The sequence below is a fragment of the Nomascus leucogenys genome, chromosome 7b, assembly GCF_006542625.1.
Source record: "Nomascus leucogenys isolate Asia chromosome 7b, Asia_NLE_v1, whole genome shotgun sequence".
NCBI lineage: Eukaryota > Metazoa > Chordata > Mammalia > Primates > Hylobatidae > Nomascus > Nomascus leucogenys.
This window is the reverse complement of record NC_044387.1, coordinates 98,530,139-98,544,728: the sequence shown is the minus strand read 5'-3', so window position 1 is coordinate 98,544,728 and position 14,590 is coordinate 98,530,139. Positions and strand designations below refer to the sequence as shown.

Genomic DNA, 14,590 nt, shown 5'->3' with positions numbered 1-14,590 from the left:
TCCTGAGGAGACGTAGCCTTGAGTGAGGTGGCCCTTGGAGCCTGTAGCAGACCTTCTCGTCTGGATGCTGTCTCCTCGCTGTGCTGGCTGGAGTGGGACAGGAAGCCCTTCCCTGGAAAGGAAGAAGTCTTGGAAATCTGTCTTCCTTAAGAAAGGCCTTCTTTGAAAATCCAGATGTCACATCACCATGTATAGTCCACTCCACATGGGTCTGGATTCTACACATATTCCTTTCTTTCCCATTGTGTCACAGCTGCCCTGCCTCCTCCTGGTGATGAGGGTACATGACCTCTGTGATGACATGAGTCATCTTGTGCCTGCTGATGCCTGGACACAGAAGCCCAAAATATCCAGGTGGCAACTGTAGTTTATAATTTGGTTCTGAAAGGTTTGAATGCATCAGCACTGTCTAGAGTGAAGGGAGAGGACACAGCTCACAGCTGACAGTGCACACATCTGAACAAGGAAGTTGTGTTTTCTATTTGTTGACCAGTTAAGCCCTCTCTCTCTCTGTTTTGCAAGAGACAAGGTCTTTCTCTTTCACTCAGTATGGAGTGCAGTGGCTTTATAGTAACTCACTGCCACATCAAACTCCTGGGCTCAAGTATTCCTCCCACCTAAGCCTCCTGAGTACTGAGGTTATGTGCATATGCCACCTTGCCAGGCTAATATGTGTGTGTGTGTAGATAGTATCTCACAATATTGCCCAGGCTGATCTCAAACTCCTAGCCTCAAGCAATCTTCCTTCCTTGGCCTCCCAAAATGTTGGGATTTTAGGCAACCCAGCAATCATTCTCTTAAAAGAATCAGAATTTAAAGGAGGTATTCTTCTAGGGATGGAATACTAATCCCTACAAGTCCGGGGCTGGGAGCATAGGTCAATAAGTGACGAGGGACTGGCATAGGTTGCATCACTTTTCATATTTTCTCACCAGAGCAAGACAATGAAACTACCTTGATTTTACTCCTTGCATGTCTGTGGCCTGCTTTTGTTTCATTTATTTCTAGTATGAAATACAAGTATCATTGTTTCAATGCACTATGGGTGAGGTACGAGAGTGAAACTTGAAAGTTTGCTTGGGCCTATTTTTGCACAGTTGCCTCTTCAGGACCCCTCCCTGAGAGTATTGTCACCCACCCAATTTCAATCTCCCCACCTCTTCTCACCCCACAGAAGCCAAGCTATGAAGACTTAGGGATTTTCAAAGCATTCTTCGTAACTTTTGCCACTTCTGGAATCCAAATTGCTGCATTTAGATTTTGTGGTTTTTCCAGAATTGATTTTGGATGAGAGAGTCAATTTGTCTACTCTATTCTGATGGCCATGCCCAGCATATAGACCCCATTACACTTTGATATGAGTATGTCATTATTTTCTTAACTCTGATTCTGATAATATCAAGGATAACAGAGAATATAGACTCTACAAATATCTCTTATTTGGAGTCATAAAGACTTTATGACTCCAAATCATCACTTGCTCCCCCTTCAAAAGTGACTGAAGATTGAAGGCAAAAGGATGAGAAAGAGCTGGCATCAATGATGGCCTTAGGGTGAGTTCTCATTTAAGAGATATTTGTAGCGTGCGTATTCAAAGTAGAGACTATGTGGCTTGATTCCAGGTAAAATATGCAACCTCTGCTTGCAAAGAAATAGAACCAAATCATCTGTGTGCACAGTTCATAATCTCAATTAAATTAATGGGTTGATTTGTTTAGGTAGAGCAGAGCCAGTGGTGCAGTGTCTTTCTTTAATTATAAAGTTAATAAAGACAGATCATGTTATCAATCGCTCCCATGGAACATAATAGCGCTTTATAACATGAGAAAATTAGAAGTAACTACAATTAAAGGTAAACTTGAAGTAATAGAATTTCTGAGCTCAGTTAGAACGCTGTTAATCTTTTAACACCTTTAATGTCTGAACTTAACATCTGATCTTATCTCAAGTTACAATTCTTCTTTCTGAGGTCAAAGCTAGCATGGAACTTTTGACTCAACTCCAGTAATTCTTGCTGGCTTCTTACTTATTTATTTACTTGTTTGCTTGTTTATAAGTCTGAGATGGTTGGATTTCTATAAAGTTTTTTGTCTATTTAACAAAAATTTTTCAAAGTATTTGTTGATTTATTAATCAGACCACATTTGATTTTTACCCTCCTACCAGAAGTTACATGCTATAATCAGAATTGTGTGGAAAAAGACAAATAAGTTTGCGAAAACCTTATAATATGTTTTCACAAAATAATAGTAAAAAAAAGTCATCCAGCCGGGCGTGGTGGCTTATGCTTGTAATCCCAGCACTTTGGGAGGCTGAGGTGGGTGGATCACTGAGGTCAGGAGTTCGAGACCAGCCTGGCAAACATGGCGAAACCCCATCTCTACTAAAAATACAAAAATTAGCCAGGTGTGGTGATATGCACCTGTAATCCCAGCTACTCGGGAGGCTGAGGCAGGAAAATCACTTGAACCCAGAAGGCAGAGGTTGCAGTGAGCTGAGATCGCACCACTGTACTCCAGCCTGCGTGACAGAGTGAGACTCTCCAAAAAAAAAAAAAAAGTCATCCAAGATCTACTTCCAATGTGTGTGCCTGGGTATTGTTTTGGGCTGAAACTTGAATCTAATCTTCACCTTTAATATACATTTCAGTAGATTTGTTTTTGTTCCACCCTTGCTACACCTAATTCCTACTGAATATTTAATGTAGAGACTATGGTTACAAACATGCAAGTATCTTTTCCCCATTGTTACCTTTTATAATATTAAAAGAGTGGCATCATGGGCATGATCCAGAAACACTGCTACCTTGATTTACTGGATATAGCACGGGCTGTTTAGTAAGGCACACCTAGATTCTAATTTCAGCTTTCACACTGACTGAACTAGACAAGCTAGTGTCCATATGTTCATTCTCTGTTTCCTTGAGAAAATGATAATGCTGACATTCAGACTTATGTCATAATGAAGCACATGTACAGTAGCGTATCTTACAGAATTACTAATTGGTTGGTAAACAAATTATGAAAGTTTCTTTCTTTTTCTTTGTAAAATATATGGAAGTTTATGAGCTTCTTAGCTTATTTAATCTGTATTAATCATATATAATTATATAGCATATTTATACTATATTAATCCATTCTTATGCTGCTATGAAGAAATACTTGAGACTGGTTAATTTACAAAGAAAAGAGGTTTAATTGACTCCCAGTTCCACATGGCTGGGGAAGCCTCAGGAAACCTACAATCACAGTGGAAGGTACCTTTTCACAGGATGCCAGGAGAGAGAATGAGTGCAAGCAGGGGAAATGCCAGATGCTTATAAAAACATCAGATCTTGTGAGACTCACTATCACCTGAACAGCATGGGGCAAACCACTCCCATGATTCAGTTGCCTCTACCTGATCCTGCCCTTGACACATGGGGATTATTATTACAATTCATGGTGAGATTTCAGTGGGGACACAGAAGTGAATCATCTCAATAATTATATATACTATTTATACAGACACACACCCCGAAATTTTAAAGATCTTTTTAAAAGAATTTTCTGACAATTTTGAATTGCACAAAATTAAAAATTCGTTTTAACATGGAATCTGTGACTTTTTCATATTCAGATACATCACAGTGCAAATAAAATTTATATTTTGTCCATAATTAGCTACTTAACCTTCTCCAAATGTGTAATATATTTTTACTGATTCTGTGCCTATTTATCAGTCTTACCCTGTAACAATGCATTTATTATTTTTATTCAGTTACACATATGAGTCCCTTAAAAACGCTGAGGTTTTAGATGATATTCTTCTTTTATTCATCTGTGTGTTCTGAAGAGAGTGCTAAAAAGAAGTAGCCATTCAGGGCTCAATCAATATCAGTAAGACTGAGCACATCTTAAGCTTCTTATGTCCTACATCAATTTGAAAATCTTCACTTAAAACTTTATTTTCCCACTACATTTAAATTTGTGTCACTGGCATCACAATTCAAACATTTTTCCAATCTTGGAATCTCTCATAGCCCTCCATTACCATGTTCATCAATTAATTCTGTTATTTTGTCTTTAACATATTGTCACTATCCGTGCTATCATCTCTTCAAAATTCTCATGACCTCAGTTCAGCATATGTTTATATTTCATCTGAATTATTGTATTCATTTATCTCTGACATCCATACTTCTAGCCCATCTCTTCCAATTGCATATACCCTACCAATGCCCCTTGAAAAATAATCACTTCTCATGGTAGGTTACTTGCCAAGACGATTGCAAAAGTTTCTCCTATCCCTGTATGCAGCCCTTTTATAATGGGATATTACCACTCTTTTATTTAATGCTCGAGCATTTTCCCAATGCTTGAATCTGGGATCACAATGTAACTTATTTTGATTAGAGGGAGACAGCAGAAGTGATGTTTTGCCATATCCAAGTTTAGAATTCTTGCACCTTCTGTTTTTGCTGTCTTGGAACACAATGCTGCTATATGAACAAGCCCAGACTAGCCTGCAGGAGCCTAAAATCATACGCAGTGGAGACACAGTGACCCAACCATGGCCTTCTAGACCAACCACCTTCCATATAAGCCACCATTTCACTAAAGCTACAAAAGTGATCACTGGTAAGACAACCAAAAGAACCACCTGGACAAGTTGAGCCCAGGACAAATTGCTCTCCAGTACAACCATGAGCACATAAAATGGTTATTGCTTTAAACCATTAAGCCATTAAGAACTGGTGTGGTTTTTACTCAGAAACATAAGTGATACAGAAATTGGTTCCAAGAAATGAGTGTTGCCACAACAAAAATCTAAAATTTGTGACATTGGCTTTGGGATTGGAGGCAAATAGATGCTGCTGGCCAAGACTAGATTGATACCCAGGTTGTCAATGAAGGCCAGCAAGGGAACTTGTTGAAGGCTGGAGAAAGGACAATTTGTGTCATGTATTACTGAACAGTTGGCAAAACCACTATCTGTGATAACTTAGCATATAGAACCCACTTAAGGAACTATATAGACAGAATGTGGAATATGTCACTAGGTGCTTCTATTTACAGTAAAGTACTCTAAGTGAATGATGAGCTAAAAAAAAAGAAAAATTTCAGTTTTCTGGTAGAATAGAAAATAAATATGGGGGGCTTTAATATTTGCTAGTTTGGAAAATAAAATTGTTCTTATTTCTAGACACTTCAGACTGCAAGAAATTTTCTTAGTAAGATTTTTTTTATAAAGACCAAAACCTGGATATGACTATGAAAAGCTTTATCAAGACCTAAAAACCATTTAAGGTGGGGCCGAGTAGACATTCTCAGCCAGGTGAAAGGCTTCTGAGACTATTTAGGATGTTGTTTCACAATACCCAGACACACTACACGAGGTAGAGAAAACCAGTCTCTAATAAAATAATTGTGGATCTTACTTTTGACTAATGGAATAACTCATAACCTGATACACAAAATGCCCTGTATTAGTCTGTTCTCACACTGCTAATAAAGACATATGCCAGACTGTAATTTATAAAGGAAAGAGGTTTAATTGATTCACAGATCCACATGGCTGGGGAGGCCTCACAATCATGGTGGAAGGCAAAGGAGGAGCAAAGTCATGTCTCACATGGTGGCAGGAAAGAGAGCTTGTGCAGGGGAACTCCCATTTATAAAACCATCCAATCTCATGAGACTTATTTACCAACACAAGAACAGTATGGGGGAAACTGCCTCCATGATTCAATTATCTCCACCTGGCCCTGCCCTTGACACATGCGGATTATTACAATTCAAGGTGAGATTTGGGTGGGGACACAGCCAAACCATATCACGCCCTCGATGATTACAGGGGAGTTTTCCAAACTGGACTAAAAGGGACCAAGAAATACTAAAAGGAAAAGGTTTTGGGTGCTCAAGCTTCTATGAGTTGGACACAGTTTAAGAAAGCTTTTTAGCTTTGAATAAACAAAACACAGTCCATTTCTTATAAATATGAAACAGTGTATCAGAGAACAGAGCAAAGATCCAGATGATTTGCCAAGAACCGTGAAAGATATGTAAGAAACCACATCTGAGGATAATGACTTGATTCTCATTCAGGAGAACCCCCTATCCCTGCAATATGAGGACCTTGCAATGGATGCCTGTCTGGGTTTCAGAACTGCCATGCACCAACTCACTGTCCTTGGTGAGTGCAGTGCTGCCTTGGGAGAATCTCTGTTGAACCTGCAGCTGAATGGGAATACAAGGGGCAGAACAAAACAGACCAGGTCCATTTCGTTGGATCAACCAGTAGAGCCATGGAGAGTTATGTGAGTGACCCTAGGCAAAAATCAAAAAAAGAAAAAGAAAAACAAAACAAATACTGAGCCCACCATAGATTGCTGTACCATAGAATTACAAACAGACAAAATAATTCTTGTTTTAAGTCACTTAAGTTTTAAAGTTTTTTAATTTTTTTATTTTACTTTGAGTTCTGGGACACATGTGCAGAACATGCAGGTTTGTTACATACATATACATGTGCCATGGTGGTTTGCTGCACCTATCAACCTGTTTTCTAGGTTTTGAATCTCACATGCATCAGGTATCTGTCCTAATGCTCTCCCTCCCCTTGCCCCCCACCCCCCTACAGGCCCTGGTGTGTGATGTTTCCCTCCCTGTGTCCATGTGTTCTCATTGTTCAACTCCCACTTAGGAGTGAGAACATGTGGTGTTTGGTTTTCTGTTCCTGTGTTAGTTTGCTGAGAATGATGATTTCCAGCTTCATCTATGTCCCTGCAAAGGAAATGAACTCATTCTTTTTATGGCTGCATAGTATTCCATGGTATATATGTGCCATATTTTCTTTATCCAGGCTATCATTGGTGGGCATTTGGGTTGTTTCCAAGTCTTTGTTATTGTAAAGAGTAAACGTACGTGTGCGTGTGTCTTTATAGTAGAATTATTTATATTCCCTTGGGTATATACCCAGTAACGGGATTGCTGGGTCAAATGGTATTTCTGGTTCTAGATCCTTGAGGAATCGCCATACTGTCTTCCTCTGTGGTTGAATTAATTTACACTTCCACCAACAATGTAAAAGCGTTCCTATTTTTCCACATTCTCACCAGCGTCTGTTGTTTCCTGACTTTTTAAAGATTGCCATTCTAACTGGCATGAGATGTTATCTCATTGTGTTTTTGATTTGCATTTCTCTAATGACCAGTGATGATGAGCTTTTTTTCATATGTTTGTTGGCCACATAAATTTCTCCTTTTGAAAAGTGTCTGTTCATATCCTTTGCCCACTTTTTGAGGGTTTTCTTTTTTTTCTTGTAAATTTGTTTAAGATCATTGTAGGTTCTGGATATTAGCTCTTTGTCAGATGGATAGATTGCAAAAATTTTCTCCAATTCTGTAGGTTGCCTGTTCATTCTGATGATAATTTATTTTGCTCTGCAGAAGCTCTTTAGTTTAATTAGATCTCATTTGTCAATTTTGGCTTTTGTTGCAATTGCTTTTGGTGTTTTAGTCATGAAATCTTTGCCCATGCCTATGTCCTGAATAGTATTGACTAGGTTTTATTCTGGGGTTTTTGGGGATTTAGGTTTTTCATTTAAATCTTCAATCCATCTTGAGTTAATTTTTGTATAAAGTGTAAGGAAGGGGGCCAGTTTCTATTTTTTTGAGTATGGCTAGCCAGTTTCCCAGCACCATTTATTGAATAGGGAATCCTTTTTCCATTGCTTGTTTTTTTTTTCAGGTTTGTTGAAAATCTCATGGGTGTAGATGTGTGGTGTTATTTTTGAGGTCTCTGTTCTATTCCATTGGTTTATATATCTGTTTTGGTACCAGTACCATGCCGTGTTGGTAACTGTAGCCTTGTAGTATAGTATTGCTGATTGCCAGAATTAGTATTTCCTATATTTTCCTGTCCAATCATCAAAATATACCGGTTGACTTTTCGTCAGAATAGAGCTAAATGTCCCATTACCCACAAGACCACTCTGACATTGTAATTCACCCATTCAGTGAAATATACCCTAATGTGTATATTGTCATTATTATCTGCCTGGTAAAATATATAATTTTGTTATGCGAATATCCACTTGGTTCAACTCATAACCTTTGAATTAGTGGCAATAAAATTTCTATAATTTAACATGAGTATAAAAGAATTCTTTTGAGTTAAACCTACTACATTCTTCCTGTAACACAACTATATTTTCTTCAATTATCTTTTTACCACATGCTGAGTAAAATTCCTATTCTATTTCCATCATGTCATTAGATCTACTTTCCATTGATCTTTGATAATAACAAAAGAGTCATGTTCCTAGATTTCAAATTCTCAGTCTTTCTATACTACACATATTGAGAGGATTTTTGTAGGTCATCAGTTCTCTTAACTGTCTTTATGTTGATGACATCTATGCACTGCAAAGATAGTGAGGGAAGCACTAGCTGTAGATCCTCTACCTTATGAAATTACTATCTACTGCAGTCCATTGGTGTCCCTTTAGAAAGCCTCCTTAATCAAAACAGTAAGTAACTTGCAGACTGGTAAAAGCCACTTTCAACCAGCTAAATTATGACAATAAAAATAAGTTCTTACATGGTTGGTGAAGTATACTGTTTATAGTAAGACAGATGCTTTCTCTAGCTTATTTGAAAAAAGAGCCGCATTTTTTTTGTTTGTTTCTGTTGATGGGTGTATCCAACCATAAAAGATGCACTTTCTTGTATTTGCCATTTCATTCTGATAATCATCACCAACACAGTGAACTGAGAAATGCAAGTTCTAATTTGAATATTTTTGAAAGCAAATTAAAAACAAAGTTTGATCTTTTTTAGGTCATTAAGATAAAATGAAAAATACAGCTTATAAAAATACTTCATTAAGCAAAAAGATAGAAAACATAATCTACAAATAGTCACTGAAACTAGAAGCTTATCCGTAATCAGACTGTATTACACAAGAGTAAATGAAGTAACTCTGTAGATTTTCAATCTGAGAATATATAGCCAGAAGACAGCAATTTAAACTGAAGGCTGTTAACAACAGACTTTAAAGTATAGCTACTACAAAGAGGTATTTTTGTGATTATCCCTTTGAAGTTGTGATCCAGCTATCAAACATTTTGAAGAGCATTGTTCATCTGTAAAAGAGAATCATCTAAGGCAAAAACAGCAGGAAATTCAAACATCAATTCTAATTTTTTTCTGCTCAAAACTTTAGACTATAGAAATGACAATTTTGTTGTCTGAATTCTTCTGTCTCACCAATTCTCAGAAAAATATTATATTTCAAGTAGAAATCGTCGGGTATAATCATAAAGGGGAAAATATGTCAATATTTCCTTATAACGCTCAACTAAGACATTTAACAGCAAAATTGTATTTATTCATAGCAGTGAATGGTAATTTGGGGAAAGATTACACAGAAAATCTGAAGATAAACTGAAAGCCATCTGTATCCATTCAAAATACTTTGGGTAGTTGTGTGTATAAACTGTACACTAGCATTAATGTAATTTGCACCTTGCCTATGAGGGGAGATAGTGTTTAATAATTGAAATGCAAATAATGACTTCCTCACAAAGTGGAATTATGTAATATCTTTAATTTATAGAGATGTGTGTGTGTTTGATAAGCAGTACACCTTTTCTTAGGAAAACCAAGTTTGTACTTAGAAAATCGGTGAGCCTGTTTCTATAAAGTGCATTGGTACTTCATGTGGACTACAGGAGAATATAGAGAATTAATAGTCACTACTATTATGTACCACTTTTTTTTTAAGCAGATAAAGGCTTGTTTTATTTCAATGGCTGATCTGTGCAATCATGGAGGCCAGCGTGTACAGACTAAGGGGGAGCTTTTATATCTTGATCTCTTCGTCCTTGGACAAAGTCTTGATGATCTCCTTCTTCTCGGCCTGGAGGCTCTCTTCACAGCACTTGTGTGCTTACTTGATCATAGACCAGCTGGCCTCAGCCTGGTCAGCCAGGAGCTTCTTGCGGGCCTTGTCTGCCTTAGCCTGTGGCTGTGTTCCCTGAGAATCCACTTGTTTTTCAACACATTCCCCTTCACCTTCAGGTACAGGCTGTGATACATGTGGCAATCAATCTTCTTAGGTTCACAATATCTTCTGAGCAGCAGGTGCAGAATCCTCATTCTCCTCATCCACGTGATCTTCTCTGGCATTTGGGCATTGGCTGTACCCTTTTGCTTACCTATGCCCATGTTGCCTGCCCTTACGGCCGGCCAAGGTGTTTTTCTGGCATTGAGCCTAGGAATGGACAGGCACAGGCTTAAGGATGATCAGCCCATCTCTGATCAGCTTCTGGATCTGCTGACGGGAGTTGGCATTGGCGATTTCATTGGTCTCACAGGGGTCCAACCAGACCTTCTTTTTGCCACAGCGGAGGATTCTAGAGGCGAGCCTCTCCTGAAGCCTGAGTATACTCATGGCGGTGGCCGCAGCAGTGAAAGGGACATACCACTTTCTAGAGATTTTAATATCTCTGGCAGCCAGAAATACTGTCTCTTTCTTAGCTCTGAATACTTAACATTTGTGGATATAAAATAATTTTTTATTTTCGATTGCCCTAATATCTTAAATGCATAGTCACCCAAAATGAAGAAAACTGGTTTGAATAAGCCGACTGGAGTTAAGAAGACATAACCAGCAATCAAAGATTTTCTAGAAATAATAAAGCAGTAATTACAATATATGAGTGTAGGGGCAGCAAGACTCCACCTCTATCCTCTCAGGGTCTTGGCTGGGTCTGATAATTAAATTGATGTGAAACAGATTCACAGGAGAAAGGCATAGAAATTTATTTCATGTAAGTTTCATGTGGCATCGGCACCCTTATAAAGAAATGAAAACCCCAAAGAAGCAGTTAGAGTCCGTTACCTGTATACTGAATGAAACAAAGAATGGAAAACTGAGAATTTGATAAGACAAAGGGGCTTAGGTGAGGGTCTTTACTTGGACAGATAAGGGTTAGTTTAACAAGGTTTGCTGTTGTACAGAATTCTCTCGGCCTCACCTTTCCATCCTTGATGATAAGATCATTGCCTTTTTTCTAGTATAGGAAGGATACATTCTACATAAGAATTTCATCTTTAACTTTTAAGACACAGAGCAAAGGTCAGAGTGATCCTTTTGTACCTGTTGTTTTACAAGTTCCTTTAATTGAAAACAAACAATAACCAAGGTGGCATTTTTTAAATTAAATTTTTAAGTTTATAATTGACACATAATAATGGTACACTGTAGTATTTCTTTTTTCAGAAATACATGTTGTATAATTCGAAGAGATATTGAATTTTATTTATTAATTTAGATTCGGGGGTAATATGTGCATGTTTGTTACATGGGTATATTGTATAATGGTGGGGATTGGGCTACCAGTGTATCTGTCACTCGAATATTCAACATTTTACTGAATAAATAATTTTTCAGCCTTCACTCTCTCCTATACTCCCCCTTTTTGGAGTTCCCAGTGTCTATTATCTCCATCTTAATGTCCTTATGGACCCATGTTTATCTCCTATGTAAAGTGAAAACATGCCATATTAGATTTTCTGCTTTTGAGTTAGTTCACCTAATATAATGTCCACCAATTCCATCCATGTTGCTGCAAAAGACATTATTTCATTCCTTTTGATGGCTGCACTGTTATAATGTAATGTTTTAATGCATGTATACATGGTATAATGATCAAATTTGGGTAATTATTACATTCATCACTTTCAAAATTTGTAATTTCTTTGTGGTGACAACATGCAAAAACTTCTAGCTATCTTAAAATCTATAATACATAGTTATTTGCTATAGCAGGTGCCATATTTTTCCTCCTTCATTGAGCAAAATGCAATACTCTGTTTTCCAGGATTTTCTACCAGTAATGTTGAAATACTACTATTCAGGAATGTATTGTTAAAAAGTGAGGTATAAGTATCATTTCAACCACATTCCATAATCAAAAGCTCCACCTGAGAAAGATCCATGGTCCAAATGTTTCTTCATCTACTGGAGTCTCTCTAGGGATGATTACTAGAGGATGAGATTTTTGTCAAGATAAATCATCTTAGAGGAAAATGAGTCAAGCTCTAAGATAATGGTTCTGGCTCTGAAAGAATCAGAGAGGGTTGTGAAGGAATCTAGCCTAGGAGAAGAATTTAACTGAGTTGGAAGGATGATATGGGAGTTCGAGTTACAAGACTTTCTTCTAATTCTCCCCACTCTGTTTCCCTTATCGTGCTCTGAAACCTCATATTATTTTCCATTTCTCTTCTCCCTGCAGTCATTCTAAATCCTCTAGAAGTAAAAACAGGGGCCAAACTAGATTTGGAGAAATACAAGTTATTAATAAACACAGTAGCCATCTATAACTTCACTAGCAACCTTACATAAATAAATGATTTTGAAAATCTTCAGATAATTTAAAAAATGGGATTAAGGCCAAGCGTGGTGGCTCATGCTTGTAATCCCAGCACTTTGGGAGGCCGAGGCGGGTGGATCACGAGGTCAGGAGATCGAGACCACGGTGAAACCCCGTCTCTACTAAAAATACAAAAAATTAGCCGGGCGTGGTGGCGGGCGCCTGTAGGTAGTCCCAGCTACTCGGAGAGGCTGAGGCAGGAGAATGGCGTGAACCCGGGGGGCGGAGCTTGCAGTGAGCCGAGATTGCGCCACTGCACTCCAGCCTGGGCGACAGAGCGAGACTCCATCTCAAAAAAAAAAAAAAAAAAAGGGATTAAAATGTATTCCAAAAATTTTTAATTTTGTCTCCCTCTAATTTTTAAGGCAGAATAAAGCTCACTATATAGGTCTAATAAAAAGATGATTCAGATTCCAAATGTATTAGTGGAAAAATTTTATTACACCAACACCATACTTGCATTTTACTGTTTTGAAAGGCATCGTATACCAGAATAGCTACAACCATGTTATAAAAACTCCACTGAACTAAAACTAATCAGCAATGTAGTTAAACATGTTTTGTAAGATTAAAAAAACTTGTTTGTATACACAACAAATTCGCAAAATTATTTTCAGTATCAAGGAATAATAAGCAATGGCTTTGGGTTGTGTTATGTTAATCAAGAGTAGAAATTTTGCAAGTCTAAATGAGAAAAGAATCTCAAAGGTGTTCAGTGCTCTAAAATGATTCTTAGCTAATGATAAACAGGCTGCTGTTACTCGTGTCACAAGTTACTCGTGCACTACCCTATTCAGTTCGGGAGTTCAAAGGGAGCAAGTAACTCAGCTCGTCTTACACTCCATTTGCTCTCGTAATAGAAAGTAGATTACAAAACGTTAAGTAACTTTTGTAAAATTTTCTCAGTATTCTGTAGACATAGAAGGAACAGAATTACTGTACAGTAATTGACATGAAAATAAATAGAAGATGCCTTTATTTTTTAATGACTTTTGTGAGTTTTCTGAAAGTGTAGGAAATTAAAAAAAAGAAAAAAAGCAAACCATCACCACATATACAACAAACCTCCCTGGATGTATCTTCTCAAAGCTCTGAATATTGATAATATCCTAAGTCAGTCAACGTAATAATGGTCCAACAGGAAATGCAATGTGACGTATCAATGAGGAAAAATAATATTAAAATTGTTCGCCTTGAAGAGTCACAGACCATGAGAACAGATTATGGTATGTGCATGCCGGAGCAGGTAGTTCCTAAAGACCTTTTTAATATTCCAGATATTAAACATTTAGTTCCTAGATCATATGGAAGTTCTGAGAGAAAAGAAAAGGTGAACGCTTGAGATCTTCGAACAGCTGCAGCTTACTACAGAAAATGGAGGTATTTTAATATTGTAATCACACACAAAAGTATATTTGTGCACTTTGGGAGGCTGAGATGGGTGAATTACCTGAGGTCAAGAGTTGGAGACTAGCCTGGACAACATGGTGAAACCCTGTCTGAACTAAAAATACAAAAATCAGCCACTTGAGGTTGTGGGCGCTTGTAATCCCAGCTCCTCAGGAGACTGAGGCAGGAGAATCTTTTGAACCTGGGAGGCGGAGGTTGTCGTGAGCCGAGATTGCACCACTTCACTCCAGCACTCCAGCCTGGGTGACAGAGCGAGACTCTGTCTCAAAAAAAAAAAAAAAAAAAAAATTATATTGATGTTTAATAGCTGAATATCACAGCCCCTTAAATGCCAGAGTATCTTGCATCTTGGCCTTCATAAACATATTACTGCTCTATGCCAGACACTGTAGGGGTTTTAAGAATACAACAATGAATAACACATGCTTCCCCTATTAAGGGAACGAATAACCTTGTGGAAGAAATTAACAAGGTAGGCTGATAAAGTCTGTAATGGAGGGTGTTAATGAATTTAAATGTATAGAAAGAGGAATAACTAATGCCCCAGGAGAAATAAAGTTGGGTCACAGAAATGGACATTTGATATTGGTCTTGAGGAATAGGTAGGAGTTTATTAAATAAAGGAAGAAAATAAAATCTTCCCCAGCTAGTAAAATCTAAAAGAAAAAAAAAATGTATTAGGAGTGTTAATCTACTGAGCATGATTGACAGTTGTTACTGAATTCAAATATTGGGCTTGGTGATTATTGATGGCATTACT

The 14,590-nt window shown here is 37.6% G+C and overlaps 1 pseudogene; it reads right to left on the bottom strand.

Annotated features, from left to right (window-relative positions):
* Positions 1–9,845: 9,845 nt before the first annotated feature.
* LOC100596255 lies at positions 9,846–10,445 on the bottom strand (annotated as a pseudogene).
* Between the last annotated feature and the right edge of the window lie 4,145 nt (positions 10,446–14,590).